The 16,736-nt window shown below is 38.7% G+C and overlaps 1 long non-coding RNA gene across 3 annotated transcripts in view; it reads left to right on the forward strand.

Moving 5' to 3' along the window:
* The window catches only part of LOC142602389 (uncharacterized), a 171,669-nt gene that overhangs the window by 83,551 nt on the left and 71,382 nt on the right, over positions 1-16,736 (forward strand). For all 3 annotated transcript variants that reach the window (XR_012836181.1, XR_012836180.1, XR_012836179.1), the window contains exon 4: positions 3,625-3,673. This is a non-coding gene — a long non-coding RNA (uncharacterized LOC142602389). The remainder of the gene's footprint in view (positions 1-3,624; positions 3,674-16,736) is intronic.

Genomic DNA, 16,736 nt, shown 5'->3' on the forward strand with positions numbered 1-16,736 from the left:
ACGTTGCTTTTATAATTTTTTGCTATGTATAACTGTTACATTAAAAACTGTAAACACCAGCTGTAAGTTTGTTTGACCTTCCACTAAGAATTCAAGAGTGACTGACTTAGTCCCAGTTGTAATTTTATTGCATTGTTTTATTTTTATTACCATGCTATGGAAAACATGTTCATATTACTGAAATCCATCTGAGAGAGATCTTATTACCTGAAAAAATGGGGGGTTTTGATCTTTATACATCAAAGGTAATCCTTTTCAAGTCTACAATTGGTTTAGGGCCAGCCACATGAATGCCACTTTTATACTTGTTTTCTAAGAATGGCTATGTCAGAACTGCCCCCCCCCAACGCCCTTTAGTTTACATGGGTTTTGTTTTTCTCTTTAAAAATGTATAACTATATATTAATTATATTTCTTTTCCACTGGTGCAAAGCAGACTCCAGTCATCAATGCCTTAAAGAATTACCTGGGAGTAAGGAAATTTTATTTGCATTGTTATTAAGTCTGAGACGTCTTCCCTATTTTAGCATTAAAGAATTATTTTCTCACGTATTTTTTCCAGTTAGTATGCGAGCCCATTGTGAGTTTTTTGGCCCTGAACATCTATTGTCCCTGGTGAACTTCAGCCTGATGCAAACTACCTACAGTATAGGCGAGAGAAAATCTGAGCTTTGAACTAATTCCTATCCTACATCAACTCCTGTCTTTGAAATAGAAGTAAAACTTTCATCTCAGCTTCTGAGAGGAGTGTTTGAAAACAGGATTGAGAACTGAATTTCATGGCCTGATCCTGCTTTGCTGATTTGAATTGTCCTACAGTTACACTGAAGTTATTTTGATGAGAGTAGTAAAGGAAACTGTTTCTGATTCAGTCTGATTCATCATGCCCAGACTTCTTTCTCATGACTGATTAAACAAAACACCATTTATTGTGTGTGTCGGTTACTATGGTAACCAGAAACACTGAACATCAATGATACTGATTAGAAATTGTGATTCTTTATATTCAGAAACATATCTTTTTATGTGCAGACTGTCTTACAAGTTTGGATTCGTCAGTTAACTTTGGAAAAGTGATCTCTAAATTTCCTCCCACAAACACGTATGGACCTAGGTACATACTAGTAATTTGTATGTGCAAATTAGCATTTTCAGAAGAAGCAAACAAAGGCGAATCATTTGTTTAAGATGTGGATCTGGGAAGGCTGAGTTCTTTCCCAGATTCAAACACAAACATCTTGTTTCGCCTTGGACTTTGTCACAATAAGAATTTTTTTTAAAAGGCCCATACTTTTGGCCACTTCTGTTTTCAGGCACAATAGGTACCTTAAGCCTGTTTTTTTCCTGATATTCTGTATATCTGTCATTTTAGTTGTTGCCTGTGAGAAACTTTAGTAGTTTCCAACTTTAAAAAACATGTCAAGCAAAAATACATTTATATTTTTGTAATATAAAGCAAGGTGAAATAGCATAAGTACTTTGTTTTCATGTAATAGCCCACTGTGCGGAACATTTTTTCACTTCCCTTTTCTGGACCATTGATGAGATTTTCTTAAAGGAAAGGAAGTTTTTGTTTTCTTCTACCAGCAGGTTCTAATTATTAGGTTTGTTTAGTGCTGTCTTTTTCAAACAAGTAACACATGAACTAATCAGACCATTCACATTTATAAATGGTTATACATAATGGATGTCATTTGACACGAAGATTATAGTAAGATGAATCTAGCTTGGCCTGAATCAATTGTGCAGAAAAGAGAAGCAGCTTTGATCTTGTCTCATGCAACAGCCTTCAGTGAATTTCCCTATAGCAGCCTTCCAGTACCGAAAGGGGGCCCACAGGAAAGCTGGAGAGGGACGGTTTACAAAGGCATGGGGTGATAGGACAAGGGAGAATGGTTTTAAACTAGAAGAGAGTAGATTTAGATTAGATATTAGGAAGAAATTCTTCTCTATGAGGGTGGTGAGGCACTGGGACAGGTTGCCCAGAGAAGCTGTGGATGGCCCTGGATCCCTGGAAGTGTTCAAGGCCAGGTTGGATGGGGCTTTGGGCAACCTGGTCTAGTGGAGGGTGTCTCTGCCCATGGCAGGGGGGTTGGAACTAGATGGTCTTTAAGGTCCCTTCCAACCCAAACCATTCTATGATTCTATGAATTTTACTATTCCTGCAAGTGCACCTGCTCAGGCCTTGGAAGAGGATGCTAAATGTATGCAGAAGTTGCCTTTGCACTTCCTCTTTTACTTGTGAAAGGATATCTCCCTGTTTCTTATCCATGTCTGGAGTGAGATTCCATTATTTTCCCCTCTGGTTACATGAATGCTTCAGGTCAGGCATTAGCTCCTAATGTCTTAGCTCCTATAAACTCCTAGCAGACAAGTTCAGAGATCTTAAATATGAAAGCAGTCTGGCTAGACTGTGACGGAGAGCAGCTTAACATTGCCAAAGTCTGAAACATTAATGTGGTGGATTCAGTATGAGGTATCTGAGATTTTTTTTTTTTTCTTTTTCCCCACAAGGAGACCCAAAATAAGCTTGCATGAAGAATGAATTTACAAATTCCTTATTGAATATGATTTGTCCTGGCCACGGAAGGGTCACTGGTAGGGCAGTGTAGGTAGGATTAGAGATACAGACTTGGCTTGATGATTTATTTTTAGTTTGAAACTAATATCACTTTTCTGTTATAGTGCTCAGTTGCAGTCCATGACAGATGGGAAGAATCCACAGCCATTTGAACTGCTTATAATATTTCAGCATTTACCACTGAAACCCTGTAGTTTATTGTGTGCTATTTTAGAGAGAAGTGATTAAAACAAAAAAAACCCCATAAATCAAAATTTCTTTCTCTCTTTCTTTCCTCTCTCCTCCCACCCCCTTCTCTTTCTCTCTCTCTCTCTCTCCCCCCTTCTTTTCTTCTTTGGAAGAGCTCCAAGAGATACATTAGGAAATCTAATGCCAAATGCCAACAAAGACTGAACTACTATCAGGATAAGACTTTCAAATATTTTTTTGTTAGAACACAAAAGCATCTACAAAATAAAGACTTTTTTATTTTACTGGATTACAGATAAAATGCTGAATACTCAGTCATCTCAATCAGACATTAAGCTTTTTGAAAGAATTCCACTTGACTTTAATGGTGTAACAGTTTTTTATCCAAAGCTTTGCTTAAAATAAAGCTTGGGAGTTTGACACCCAGACGTGTTTCTTCCAACCAACTTAGAATAAAATAGAAGTGCTTAGTACTCTTTAACTGCAGATGCCCATGAACTTTAAAAGGTGGTGAAGGATTGTTAAATACACATCAAGACTCAAGGAAGTGATTATTTTATATTTTATTTTATTTTATTTTATTTTATTTTATTTTATTTTATTTTATTTTATTTTATAAAATGATCCAAAATATGGCAGAGGAGCTGACAGTAGAATTCAGGACTCTTGATTCTGTTCAACACCATAACTTTGGAAGATACTACTTCATTATTCATGTGCTCCATGGGAATATTGACTTCAGAAAAAACTTACAAGAGTAAACTTGTATTTGCCAACATTCCTTTGCTATTGATACTTACAAATGAAGAAAAGCATTAGCAAGTTACAGATATTCTTTGTCATTGTCTCTGCAGTTAATCTCTCGCAGAAGATGATGAAGCTGGAAGGACTCCCAGATAACAGGTGGGCACTTGTTTGACTGTCCAAGTAGTAGTATCCTAAGTAGGACAAATTCCTCTAATAAACATAAACTACAGTGTGGTGAATGAGATATTACACGACAGTGCTAAAATGCAGAAAGTGTCCGGGGAGGCAGGTTCAAGTCTCAGTCACAGCATGGGCCCTTTTATGGCCTTATTGAATATGAAGCTACATCATATCTCACACAGTGGAAAGGTTAGGTAGGAAAAGGTCATGTAGGGAAATTGCTTAGGTTTGGCGTACCAGCAACAATAATCACACAAGAATGAAAGTGGGATGATGCCTTCAGGCCCTGCCTAAAGTTGCTGTCTCTTTTGTAAAACTAGCAGACTGGCTAAGATTGTAAGAGTTAATTAGTATACGGTAGGTATGGATGAAAAGATGAGACGTGTGCTGAGACGTGTGCATGATTCTTAGGGACGAGGGATGGGTGAATAGTCAAGTCACAGTGGGAATCCTGAAATCCACTGAAGACAGAGGGATTTAATGGTGCCACTAATGTGTCTAACCTCTGCTAATGCCACTAATAGTTTCTCTGTAGGTCAACTATTCTCTCTCTGCCTTTCTCTACTACATTGTACTGAGGCCTGAGCTTAGGCTACTATATTCATTTGCTGGTGTTGGTGGTAATAGACTCAGCTGACTACACTGACAGGTAAGAGATATTGCTGCCAAAGATATAGGGGAGAGATTTCTCATGTAAAACAAATTCTGCCCATTTCATATAGAAATCTTCCTCTGCCAAAGGGTTATATAAACTCCAAAGCTAATCAGGACTGCAAAACAAGTGGTCTTTAGTAGACAGCAATTAAGGAATTAGGGGGGTTCTCTAAAAGGGAAAGTCCTTTGCAGTAAAATAGGTGCCATGAGAGTGACAAAGTGATTATGTGGCCTCTTTGGTGTTGAAAGGAAGTGCTAGTCAAACTGGCTCCAGGACCCAGCAGGTGGGTTCCCCACCTGAATGGTCCCTGGAACATGTGGCTGCACCTCAGAACAAAAGGAACGTAAACAGTTTTGGATGAGCTCACAGACAGAGTCTGAGCCATAAGATAAAATCTTGAAAGAAAGACACCAGATGTAAACGCAGTTTAAAGGAGAAAGAAGTTTTGGACTAGGATGAAAAAAAAGAAAACTGAGAATTGCAAAGGGAACTGTAAGTAAAAGTAGATCAAGAATTTGGTGTCCACTGGCTGGTCATTTGTCTCTTGAAAGAAACCAGTTCTCAAGTTCCTATGGACCAGCTGATCAGTACAATGAGAATTCATAAATAGAAACACAAACCTTTTCTTGTTATTGATGCTAACACATTTTTTGTTAGCCTGTTGTTCTAATGTCCTGTGCTTGGGCACAGTGGCAGGGTGTAAGTCCATTAGTGAGAGATGGGAGGGAACTTTGTAAGAATGGGACAGAAAGCAGGTGTGTGATGGACTGGAGAATTATGTCATTCTTGTTACAAATAATCTCATCTAATTTATTTTGTCCTTTTCTGGTCACTTTAATTTTGTTTACTTTTGTTCATGTTAATTTAGTTTTCCTCTTGTCATTTTATGTATTCTAGCTAAGACAAAGAATGATATCCAAACTGCTTGCTGTTGGATGTTGGAATTAGAGATGAACAAAAACCCTATTATGTCATAAACTACAATGAATTATATTGGGTTTTATGCTCTGGTTTTGCCTGCTTCATTTGATTCCCTATATACCCGCTTCTCTATTTCATACCTCTGTATTCTTTTCCAATTATTTTTTGTTTCTCCCCTTTTTTTGCCACTCTCATTATGGAAGTGATTTCTCTACAGTGGACAGCTGTCCACCAGGAACTAGTTTCACCTGCCAATTTACTTCTCAGTTGCCCAGCTGTAGTGACTTTCAATCACTAGTGACCTGGATCCCATTCATACCTTTGACCTGAGCCCAGTTTTTCTGTAATGGGCTCTGATGAGCTGCTGACAGGGGCAGGGAGGAGAAACTACAAATCCTTCTATTGTGAAATAGAGTCTGACCTTCCATTCACTGAAGTCAGTGATTCCCAGGGAATCAGGATTGGGTCCAAAGTCTTGAAAGAAGCTTAAGCTATTTAAATTTTCACATGTAGCAACAGAAATGGCATTCTTGGCTCTCTAAATTACAGCTCCCACAAGGCCAACGCTGCTGTTTATTCTCTCTTGCTATACTATCTTGGTTCTGAATTCATCATGTTTGAGACCCTAGAATACAGAGTCAAACAATGCCACTTACAATGATCCAGAGTCCTCATTACCTTCCTTCTTCAGCTATGGGCAGCTAGTCTTGCATACATCATCCTAATGATATTTACCCAAAGCCATGAAAACTGCTGGAATTGTGCTTTGCCTCTGCTATACAAAGTACACTTTTTAATAGACATGGGTCAAAAGCAAATTGATGTTTTAGAGGGAAACAGGCTGCTCCTCAAAAACTATTAGGGATTCTGTCATCTGGAATATCCCTCTCCTGTTGACCTTATTTACAGATTTCATGAAAAATACAGCATCATAACATTGATGTATAGACCCTCTAGCATTCAATTTCTTTAAAGGATGCCTCCATAGGAAATAAGGATGCTGGTCATGAATCCATGCATGCTGAGGCAATACTAATGAGACTAAGCACTGCGGAATATATTGCACACAAAGGCTTTTTTAAAATGTAGTCATACACTTTGGAAATAAAGCAATTTGGCATCTTACCATGGCTACAAATGAGGTAGTGTTATGGGAGGGAGAGTCGGGTAATAAAAGTGACAGTTGTGGAGTGTTATTGACAGCTTTTTCTGTAATTGCAAACTGGGTCTGCGTTTATCCACATTGTCCAAGCCTTGGTGTTCTTTATGAGTAAAACACAACCATAGGATGGTAACATTTCATCTGGTCCTTTGGAATAATACTTTATCATAAGCAATTAAACCAGCTTTTATTATTATTTTATGCTTTTTATTATTATCATGCTCATGACCATAATGCAAATGCTCCAAGGACCATACAAAACACGTAGGTAAGATGATAGACTCAAGGCAGGGGTTATATAAGTTGAAGGAACATTTTGAGGGCAAGAAGAAAAAAAAGCTGGATTTTTTGAGCAGGAAAGAGTAGGTGGGCTCCATTAGAAGCATGAGTCTGCACAGCAGAAAGTAAAGGGAAAGGAACTGTGCAAGGGAGACCAATAGAGGAAGGGTATTTTAATAGCTGTGGATGAGGACCAAAGCTGAGGTGTAGAGAAAGTGAGGGAGGCTAGAGGAAATAATCAGGAAGAAAAAAAAAATCAGTAGAAATATAGGAAGTTCTTTCTGGCTACCCAGACATCCCTATTGTGACTGGTTTGGATCTGATGTTTATTTGGCCGTTCTCTGGACTCTGTTACACTGCGCACAGTGAGGGGAAGCGCTGCCTGGTTCCGGCCCGGCACAGTTCTGGGCTGGGATTTCTGGCCAAGGGCTGGCACCAGTTTGGCCCAGTATGGAGTACTGCAGCATTGTGATGTCTGATGAGAGACTCAGCAATAGCAGAGAGCAGAGCAGTGACCCATCTCTCTGCTAATCACTGGCTGCAGCAATCCAAATCATGGGCAGAGATGAGAACATTTCCTAAACTCAAGCAGTTGCAGTGGAATTTTTATACCAAAGCATGGAGACAGATATCACAAATGTTCTTTAATTAGTGTAAAAGTACTGTGCCTGGATTACTAGATGGGGGCACAAATCACTTATTGTGATTTATTAGGGAGTTATTAAGCATAGGGGAACTCCGAGATATGAAACACAGGGAAGAGGGACACCCAGACAGATGAAAGAGGAAGGCTGAGCACTGACGGTAGGCATGGGATTGAGCCTTCATCAATCAGCAGTCACAATTTAGAGGGAAGAGATCAGGAGTCCTTAAAAAGCTCTAAGAAAGATTCAAGAGAGGTGAAAACACTGATCTTAGAAATGCAAATAGTATTTTGTTTTATTTTGTCTAGCACTGCAAATGGCAATTGCTCCTGGGAACCTGTGCAAGAGAATACAGGCTTGGGATTCCTGAGCCTGTTGCTGATAAGGGATGGTAAACAGAGAACCTGTAGTCCAAAAGATCAGCCAAACAACAGGCATCTCCTCATGCTTAGGCAGATTTGAATGGACATTGGGGAAGCCTAGGGAGTGTCCAGTTAGGGGGGGTTTGCCAGGCTTGTGACTTCTCCATTTGCTTTTAGAGGCTCCATCTTCTCTCTTATTTAAACAAACTTAGCAAGAGAGCCTGGAAAGGCTGGAAGTGTTTATTCTGCTAATCTTTCCCATAATTTCAGTGAATTCTGTGCTTGTCTGGAATGCTCTAATACTATTTGTGATCTTTGGGTCACAATACAATGGCAGTCATTGTAAAATAATAGTATTTATGAATATGAATGTGAACGTGTGTTCATATTTACCATGGATGGTAAATCATTAACATAATGACAGCAAAATACCAAGAGGATTATCTAATTATTTCTCAGAATTTCTCTATTTTCTCTGTTGTAAGTTGAAAGGTAGGTGCGTTTTTACTCAAATTTGTATCAGTCTGTAAAAGCTGTGCTCTATCTTGCAAAGAAAACAATTTATCACTATGACAAATTTAATTATAATTCGGCATTCAGATGTACAAGGGATCATATACAAATACATTCCAAAGTGCTTTCTAACAAAATAAAATAAAATACAACTGTGTTTCTGTGATACAAAATTGTCTTTGCCTGTAAGGATAAAGTTATCAGGAATAGAGATCTTTAGACTGAAACAAGTATGTTCATCTAGCTTTCTGAACCTTGACCAGCAGTGCATTTTGTGTCTGGTATACAGAAATTTATAGCAAGTGTTGCACGCACTTTTAGCCTGCGTTTTTTGTACGATCAATAGATCAGTATTGAATGATATTAGTAGCTCAGAGGCAGCAATTCAGTTTAATAGACAATTTATGAAATTATGCACCACCTTATAGGCCTTTAAAACAATGTTAAAAATCAATTTCATGTTTGGCAAACAGTCAGTGTAGCTCTGTCAATACGGAGTGACACACTGAGGTCATACAGTAGCAAATTCTGCTCTCAGGTGGACATATAATGAGAAAATAACACCATTAAAATCGGTGGGGTGACTAACTTTACAACAGTGCGCAATGGGGCAGGACGTGACTTTTATGGGAAGATTCTCTTCCCATTGGAGTTGAACATTTTTGCTCACAAAAATGTCTAACCAGCATATCTATATGGCAACACCTATACATTGATTATATATGATATATTAAGTTCATAAGTAATCATTCTGCTAATAAATGATAAAAAATGTTTTATGCAACAATGTAACAGGAGACATACAACACGTTGCAGAATTTCATCCTGCATGCCTAAATTTCTACATTTGATGAAAGTTTTTGGGCTTGAAAACGCCGAGGTCTTTATTTTCATCTGGAGGAGTTTTAACAATTAGTGGATGGAAACTTCGAGGCTGTAACTGAAGTGTCCTTTTTTTTTTGAAACAAATTAGTTAACTTTATGACTTGGGATAATTACAGCACATCATATGAAATTATATTTATGGGAGCTAATCTGTCTTAATCACTTGTAACAGAAGGCACTTTGTTGAGAGGATTGAGCAGGACTTCAGAACAATTGATTTCACCTTCAGCTGTATAAAGGGGAAAACCAAGTAAGGTCCATATCTTTCTGGTTTAGTTTTCTCCAAGACTGAAAGCTAAATCATTGTTGCTGCTATTAGAGCACATTTATAGATTAGTATTTTGTGTCAGGGAGCAGCAAGTGCCTGCTACCACCTCAGGGAAGGTGAGCCTGGTACCGCGGGTGACCTCGGGGTGGCAGTGCCCTCTGGCACAACACTAAAGGGTCTGACCATGGTGTCAGAGCCAGGAGCTGGTAACAGGGTCCATCCACACCCCCAGACAAGGCAAGCCATAAACCAGGTCCAGGGTCCGTCCAGAAATGAAAGGAGACAGGGCCAGGGCTGGAGACAAGGCTACAACATGGGTCCAAAGTCCAACCAGGAGATGAGGCCAATGACAGGATTAGAGACAATCTATGGCATACATCTGAAGATGCACGCAACCAACAAGGCCCAAGGTCCAGCCAGGAGGCAAGCCTGGAGGCAAGCCTACCTACAAAACAGTCCTGGCAAGGACTGGAAGCCTGGACTTACATGGAGCCCCTGGGCCCAGGGGCAGGGGAGTGTGGCCCCCGGGAGGTGGGTCAGGGCCATTAAGACCTATTAGTGCCCGCAGATCCCTGACATTTTAGAAAAGATAATCCTTTCTCTGAAGAGCTACAAAAGTCTACAAAAGAAAAATACAGGGAGTTAAAAAAAGAAATTGTGCACCTCGGTTTCTCAATGTGTCTTAGTAGCACAGGTCATCAGCTGAGGCAAAATTAAGTAATCATTTAACTAATATTTTAAATGTTTTTCATAGAAGTAATCACAACGTAACAGAGGAGTTGAGAGAATAACTGGAAAGCCCATTACGGTGTTTTACAATTTTGTACCTCTAATATGTGATCACTACCAAAGCTCTGAAAATAGATGACAGAATTTGCAGCTGCTCTGTAGTAATTTTTCAATATTTTTATTATTAACCTATATGTTATTGGGGTATTGAATGCATTAACCCAGTGTGTTTGTCTAGAAGGCAGTGGGAGGATGAAGAAACAGGAATAAAGAAATCATTGTTGAGAAGTGCCTTATCTTGAGCCCACACTTGAGAGCTATCAAGGGACAATGGTTGAGCCATTGGTTTTAAGAACTTTGTCTTAATCTCTTGCTGAGTTTACAGTACTGGTTTTATCTAGGAAGGGCAAACCCTGAGAATACAGAAGAATAACCCCCTTGTGACTCTGGGTGTTTAAATGGGATTCTTCCTCAAAAGTGAGGTTAGTGTTTTGTTGGGGGAGACAGGGCGACATGTGCAATGTTTGAAAAAGTAAGGCCTGCCCATCCTAATGGGTCATGGAGTGAGCCTGTGGCAAAGATAAGGCAGAAATGTGTCTAGCTTTTCAGAACCTCATTTCTTTAATGATTGCTTTGATTCTACAGTTAAATAATGAATGTTTTTACTTTCCGGAGCTGTTTTGTCAATACATACGTCTGTCAGAATCTCAATGACTCTAAAGTGGGACTAAACAGGCTGTTAACAACTGACCTAATGCATATATTGCTGATTCCTGTTAAACTGAATAATGTTATCGATTGAAAATATCAGTTTTGTATTTATTCTAGTTTAGTAAATCAGGGCTGGGTAAAGACATGATGTGGCGAAGAATGAGGAGCTTTAGCACAAAGGGGGAGATTACCGCTGTCTTGTGCCTCCTGGATCCACTTCCAAGTAAATCCTTCTGTGTAAACTTATTTCTGTTCTTGGTTGTTGTACTCCAAATCTAATGGTACAACGCATCCTTCAATATATGCTTTCTGGTTTTTATATTGCAAACATCAGAAGTGAGAAGAAATTCACTGCAAGTTTTTATATTAAAGACTTTGTTACCACTCGTGGGACCTGTTTAAGCCTAAGTTATGAACTACTATGTGACAAATTGTGTAAAGCTGCAAAATTAAATTAAACAAATACACTGTTTATGTGGTAACTATTTACCATATAATTTCCATGCCACTCTATGGTACGACATTGCAATTAAGTGATTAATAATGACTATGAGTGCCAAAAGCACTCACATTATATCTGTGGCCTGAAAATAAGCTGTTATCAAATGAAATGAGCTAAACTGCACAGGAAATACTGAAGGTACCAATCCACACTACAGATGGGTAATGCAGTCGTCGTACAGCCTGGCTACATGCTTATTTATGTCTATAAATTGAAAAAGATAATGCTACTATTTCACTTATCACAAGTGCCGTATGGGCCTGTATGCTGAGAAGCCCATATAATATATGGCCTAGATAGATCAGTTCAAAAGAGAAACAGATTGTAGCTCGGAATTACGCTGCTTATATTCCCAGAGAATTCAGCTTTGTAACTCATTAGGAGAAGGAGTCCTTGTTTCCAAAGTTATTCATTGAGAAACTAACAGCCAGCGAGTTTCTTTGTCACAAAGGAGTGGAGTATAGGACTTAGGGGCCTCTTGTATATGCTTCACATGCGTGGTAGAGAATTCTCCTCTGCCTGGCACTGGTACATGGGAAGCACTGATATTCCTGCTCTCCTATCAAGGAGAGATGGATGAGGGTGGCATAAGGTATTGCAGCTTTGTATTTGTGCAGCCATTGCACAGTAGAGGGTAAAAGTGGAATTTCTTATTCAGTGTCCTGCTGGTTGTTGGATTCAGTCTTCACCCATTTATTACCGATTTCAGCAGTTCTTGCTGTGGAAATGTGGCAGGTATGGTGATGAAACCTCTGCGGACTTTGCCCAAGATTTCCCCTGAATTAAAACTCAGGAAAAGATTCATCTGCAAACTACTAGAAGGAAGGACGAAAGACAGTAGTGTGCCTGCCAAATGAATCATACCATGAGAGGTTATACTTGGAGTTTTGCTATTAAACTTTCACTGGAATAGGACCAGGAGCCTTTTTAAGAAGTCTGCCACTTTGTAGCACAGGGAGGCCAATGAAATATTTCTCCTGGCTAAAAACTGACTGAATATTTGGAATAAAGGGAATGGTAACTTAGAAGGAGAATTTCCATGGCTTTCAAACTATACATCAATGAGTTACTTGCAGTTTCTTCTCATTGTTTACTTAACTGGTATTTTCAAATGTCTCTCTTGTCGATTTGTGGCATTGAAATATGAGTAGGGGCATGACAATAGAAAGTGAAAAGGCACATTCCCCAGTTTTTGGGTACATTATTCCACGAATCTCTTTTGTCGTTGCACATGACCAACTGACCTTTGAAACTGTGTCAGAAATAACTCCGCATCTTGATGGATGACACTGACCTTAATAACAATAACAAAAAGAGAGTAAAAAATGCGGTCCCTTTTCTCTGTAATCAGCATGGACTGCTGGCTGTCAGGCTCAGACTTTCCTTATTGTTCTTCTCATTTACAAGCCAGACAGCATTACAATGGTTTTTACTTACTGGCTAGTACAAGAGCTAATGTGAGGATGGGCAGTGCGAGTGCAGCAGCCAGAACTTCATGGGATTAACAGAGAGGAAAAGGAACTTTAAATATACAGCAGGGACTTTGCAGACAGCAGTGTTACAGTCTGTTGTGGTAAACTGAGATTTACTGGTGTTTTTCCAACTTTATTTCTCCTAAGAAAAAAAAAAAAAAGGCTTTCAAACACTGTAGTGCTAAACAAAGCATTTACACCAAGCAGCATTCGCTGATAACACACAATATATGCATTATCATTGTGTACGTATTCCATTAAGAAACAGGCTTGGATTAGATTCTTGTGGATAGATTATGGAATGTTTCCTTTGTATTCATGACTGAAATGGAATAATTGGATTTACCTGATTCAGAGATCGGACCAGGCCTTGTTTAAAAGAACAGACAAACCAAGAATGGGAACATAAACTTTTTGTATCAATCCAAGTAGGGAAAAAAAAAATAAATAGAATGGCCTCAACTTCTCTAATACTTTTATCCTGATGTGACATGATACAAACTACTTATCAGAAAAAAAAATAAGATCTTCTATGCAACCTTTCAGTTGAAAATACTATCAGTTAAAACTGTTGATAAAAAAAGAGGTAGGTAATATTACAATCTGCAGAGTTAATGAGAGAAGTGCTACATTGGTTTGATAGATCTTTTGTCCCTCTGTGTTTAGGAAGCAGAGAATATTCATGGTACACAATTTACTAAACTTTGTTTAAAGAAGTGAGCCTAATACAGTGAGATTTTACCCCAGTGCTTTAACAAAAGCAATCATGAATCTATTCCAATCGGGTACTTTTCCAAATTTCATGCCCATTAAAGCATCAATTACCTCTGACTTTTCTATCAGCCTCCTATTAAGTTTGCACTTACTAAGTTTCCAGAAATCATGAGCAAATTAAACTAGGCATTAATCAGATTGCAGAGGGAATAACTTAAAAAAGGAGGGGAAAAAAAAAGATCAGTATAATTTATGATAATAGATTTTCAAATAAATTGCTTCCTTTAGTTAATAATTTGTTCTCTTGTGACTACATACTTGATATTACACTGGAAGCAGTTGTTTTTCTGACTAGATCAATTAGTTAATGTTTACACAGCACTTTGAAGATGTATGGCATTATGTAAATGCAGACTTGCTGTTACTATTGCTAGATCAGTCAATAATTTACCGGGCTCATAGTCCGCTTTGTAAAATACATTTAACAACTGTCAAGCTGCCTTCAGCTATCCTGCAAAAGGGGTTGTTTCTTCTTTCTTCTTTCTTTTTCACATTTTTGGAGGACCTTCAGTTGTGTTGGTGGATTTTCATTTGGAGGTCATCTTTTTTCAGAATACCGAATAGCCACTTCATTGTACTGAAGAGACCCAGGAGGGAGACAGGCTAAAGTTATTATTACTTATTATTGCCTCAATTAGTGGGTTTAAAAGCCCACTGGACCTGGAATCAATAAGATCAGAAATGGAATAAATTAGTTATATTTACTCTGTTTATTTTCCTTCCTCTGCATGACAGAATACCTATCTGTTAACACAGGGGTAGGGGAACATCTCAGTGAATTTCAAAACTATTTGAGTTTTGAAATTATAAGGATTAACTGAATGGAAATAAACACTGTCTTTTCAAAGGGTCTTGTTTTGGGGATGCACAGCAGGGGGCATTCTGCATTGTATGCTGAAGTCAAGTTAGATATGGAGACACACAATGGGTAAGTAGTTAAGCTTCGGTTGAATTTAGGGGCTTGAAATACTCAAAGCTGGTGGGAGTTTGGCTGTGTGCAAGGAAGCTCGCAGATACTAATCCAATCGTTCCTAACAAAGAGATGTAGTTTCTGAAATGCAATGCTTGTTTTGCTCTAAGACTTTTTTTTTTTTTAATTTAACCTTACAAATATTTCAGTCTATTGCTGAGCTTTTATATGGCAAAGTACTCTACATCACATCCTTACTGTTCTTTTTCAGAATGAAATGAAAGCTAAGCAAAAAAATGGGAAAGTGAGAATAGGGGCATTGCAGACATAGACACCTAAGAAATTGTGATTAATACCACTCACCAGTTTTATAATGCTTTTGTCTAGTGGCACTGGCCTGGAACAAACAATAACAAACCAACCATAATGTAACATCCCCTGAGAGCCATTTGGATCATGCAGGAGCTGGAAAGCCGACAGCATGAGCTAGTGAAAATTGTTCTAATTACTTGTTAAGATACACTCTAAAGTCTGGCAAAGGAATCTGCACTGAGTACCACAAATGATGCAGCAGTGCCACCACCTGAAAGAAAGGGAGACTCTAAGGGTGGGGGAGAAAGCAGTGAGAATAAGTAAAATAAATTAAATCATAGTCAAGGTCTGATTTTAAAATCTAACTGAAATCCTACTGCAGCCATTCCTAATGAGGCCAGCCTTTGGCCTTTCTCCCAGAAATCAGGTTTTTTTTCATCTCCAGCACTCAACCCAAAACATACTGGGGATGATACGCACACGAAGCATGAGCAGTAGAGAAAGAAAACTCTAACAGGAAAGGGTTCTCTCCTTGCATGTAGAGTAGGAAGGTGTGATGTAGGATCACTTTTTCCCTGAGAGCCTCCTGGAGACCAATGTTCCTTTAGCATGCCTCCCACTTTCCTGTTGGTCTTTGCACAAGAGGATTCCAGAGGTACTGGGAAATGAAAGGAGAGGTTAAAAAAGAACTACACTCCTTCAGTGTCCGTATCTTTACATCAATCTCATGTGGTTTCATGACTGGGTGATGAGACAAGATAGTAAGAAGTATGCTCGCCACGGAAATATGTTTGCTAAGGATAGCAACTGAGCAACCTTGCCTTCAATCTCTTATTTATTAGGAGAGACACTTCTCTGGTGTGAGGTCCCACAGCCTACGGCATACCTGATAGGTCATCTTCACAGCCGTACATATATCAGGGCCAAATAATTAAAAGAAAAAGAATCGTACTGCTTTCTGACAGCAACCTCTCCTTCTGCTGTATACCAGGGACTGTTTTACTACTTTATGTTAAATTAAATGCCCAAAGTTTCAACATTTCTATAGGAAACCCCGATACTTACTGAGGAATCTCAAATGTTATGATTATGACAAGGTAGAACACCACAGAAAGAGGTGAAAGCTGTCTATATAAATTTGTCAATTTAAAGCTTTAAAGGATTTAATATTGTCATCCTTGGCTGACTTGAAAGGGCCATATATTATGCCTCCTGAAGACAAAGTAAGAGTGAAATGTGCTGTTTAAATAATTTAAATTTTTAACCAGGAGTCATTGTAAATATTTTCTGCGTGCGAAATGGCTTTGTGTTCAGAATTTCAGGCTCAGTTGTCACTGTTAGTCCTCTGCAATGCTGATGTATGTGAGCTGGAATCGTGGACTCTTAACAACGAAGGCTCTGTTTTCATTAGGAACTTTATATACAGTTTAATATCAGTTATGTGGATTCAGGTTATTTGATAATGTTTTGTAGGTTATACAGCATTCAGGCAAGCCTACCCAAGCACAACACACTAACATGTTATCAAAAGCAACTTGCTGATGATCACCCAGTCACAGGCTGTGCTGTCTCAGTCCTGTCAGGTTTCCACCATCATTTTTAAATACAGTTTTCTAATAAAGACTGTTCCTAAAAAGTAAAAAAAAATAAAAAAGTTTCCCAGTTGCTGAGGAGTTTCTATCCATTTACTGGCAGCATGAATGATAAAAAAGCCAAACAGGTGCACAACGGAGAGCTAAAATCTTTTGTGAGCCTGTAAAAACAAACCCAAATCCCTCCACTCTTTTCTGCTGAGGTGAGTCTAAGAGGGAGCCTTCCTGTTTGTTTTTTCCCAAACAAGGAGGAAGCACTGAGCTTTATTTTCCTATATCTTGTTTAACCACCTTGATTAGAGTCTATATTCAGGTTCCTTAATGGACAGCATATTATATAGGTTGTTT

This window comes from Balearica regulorum, chromosome 6 (assembly GCF_011004875.1).
Source record: "Balearica regulorum gibbericeps isolate bBalReg1 chromosome 6, bBalReg1.pri, whole genome shotgun sequence".
Taxonomy (NCBI): domain Eukaryota; kingdom Metazoa; phylum Chordata; class Aves; order Gruiformes; family Gruidae; genus Balearica; species Balearica regulorum.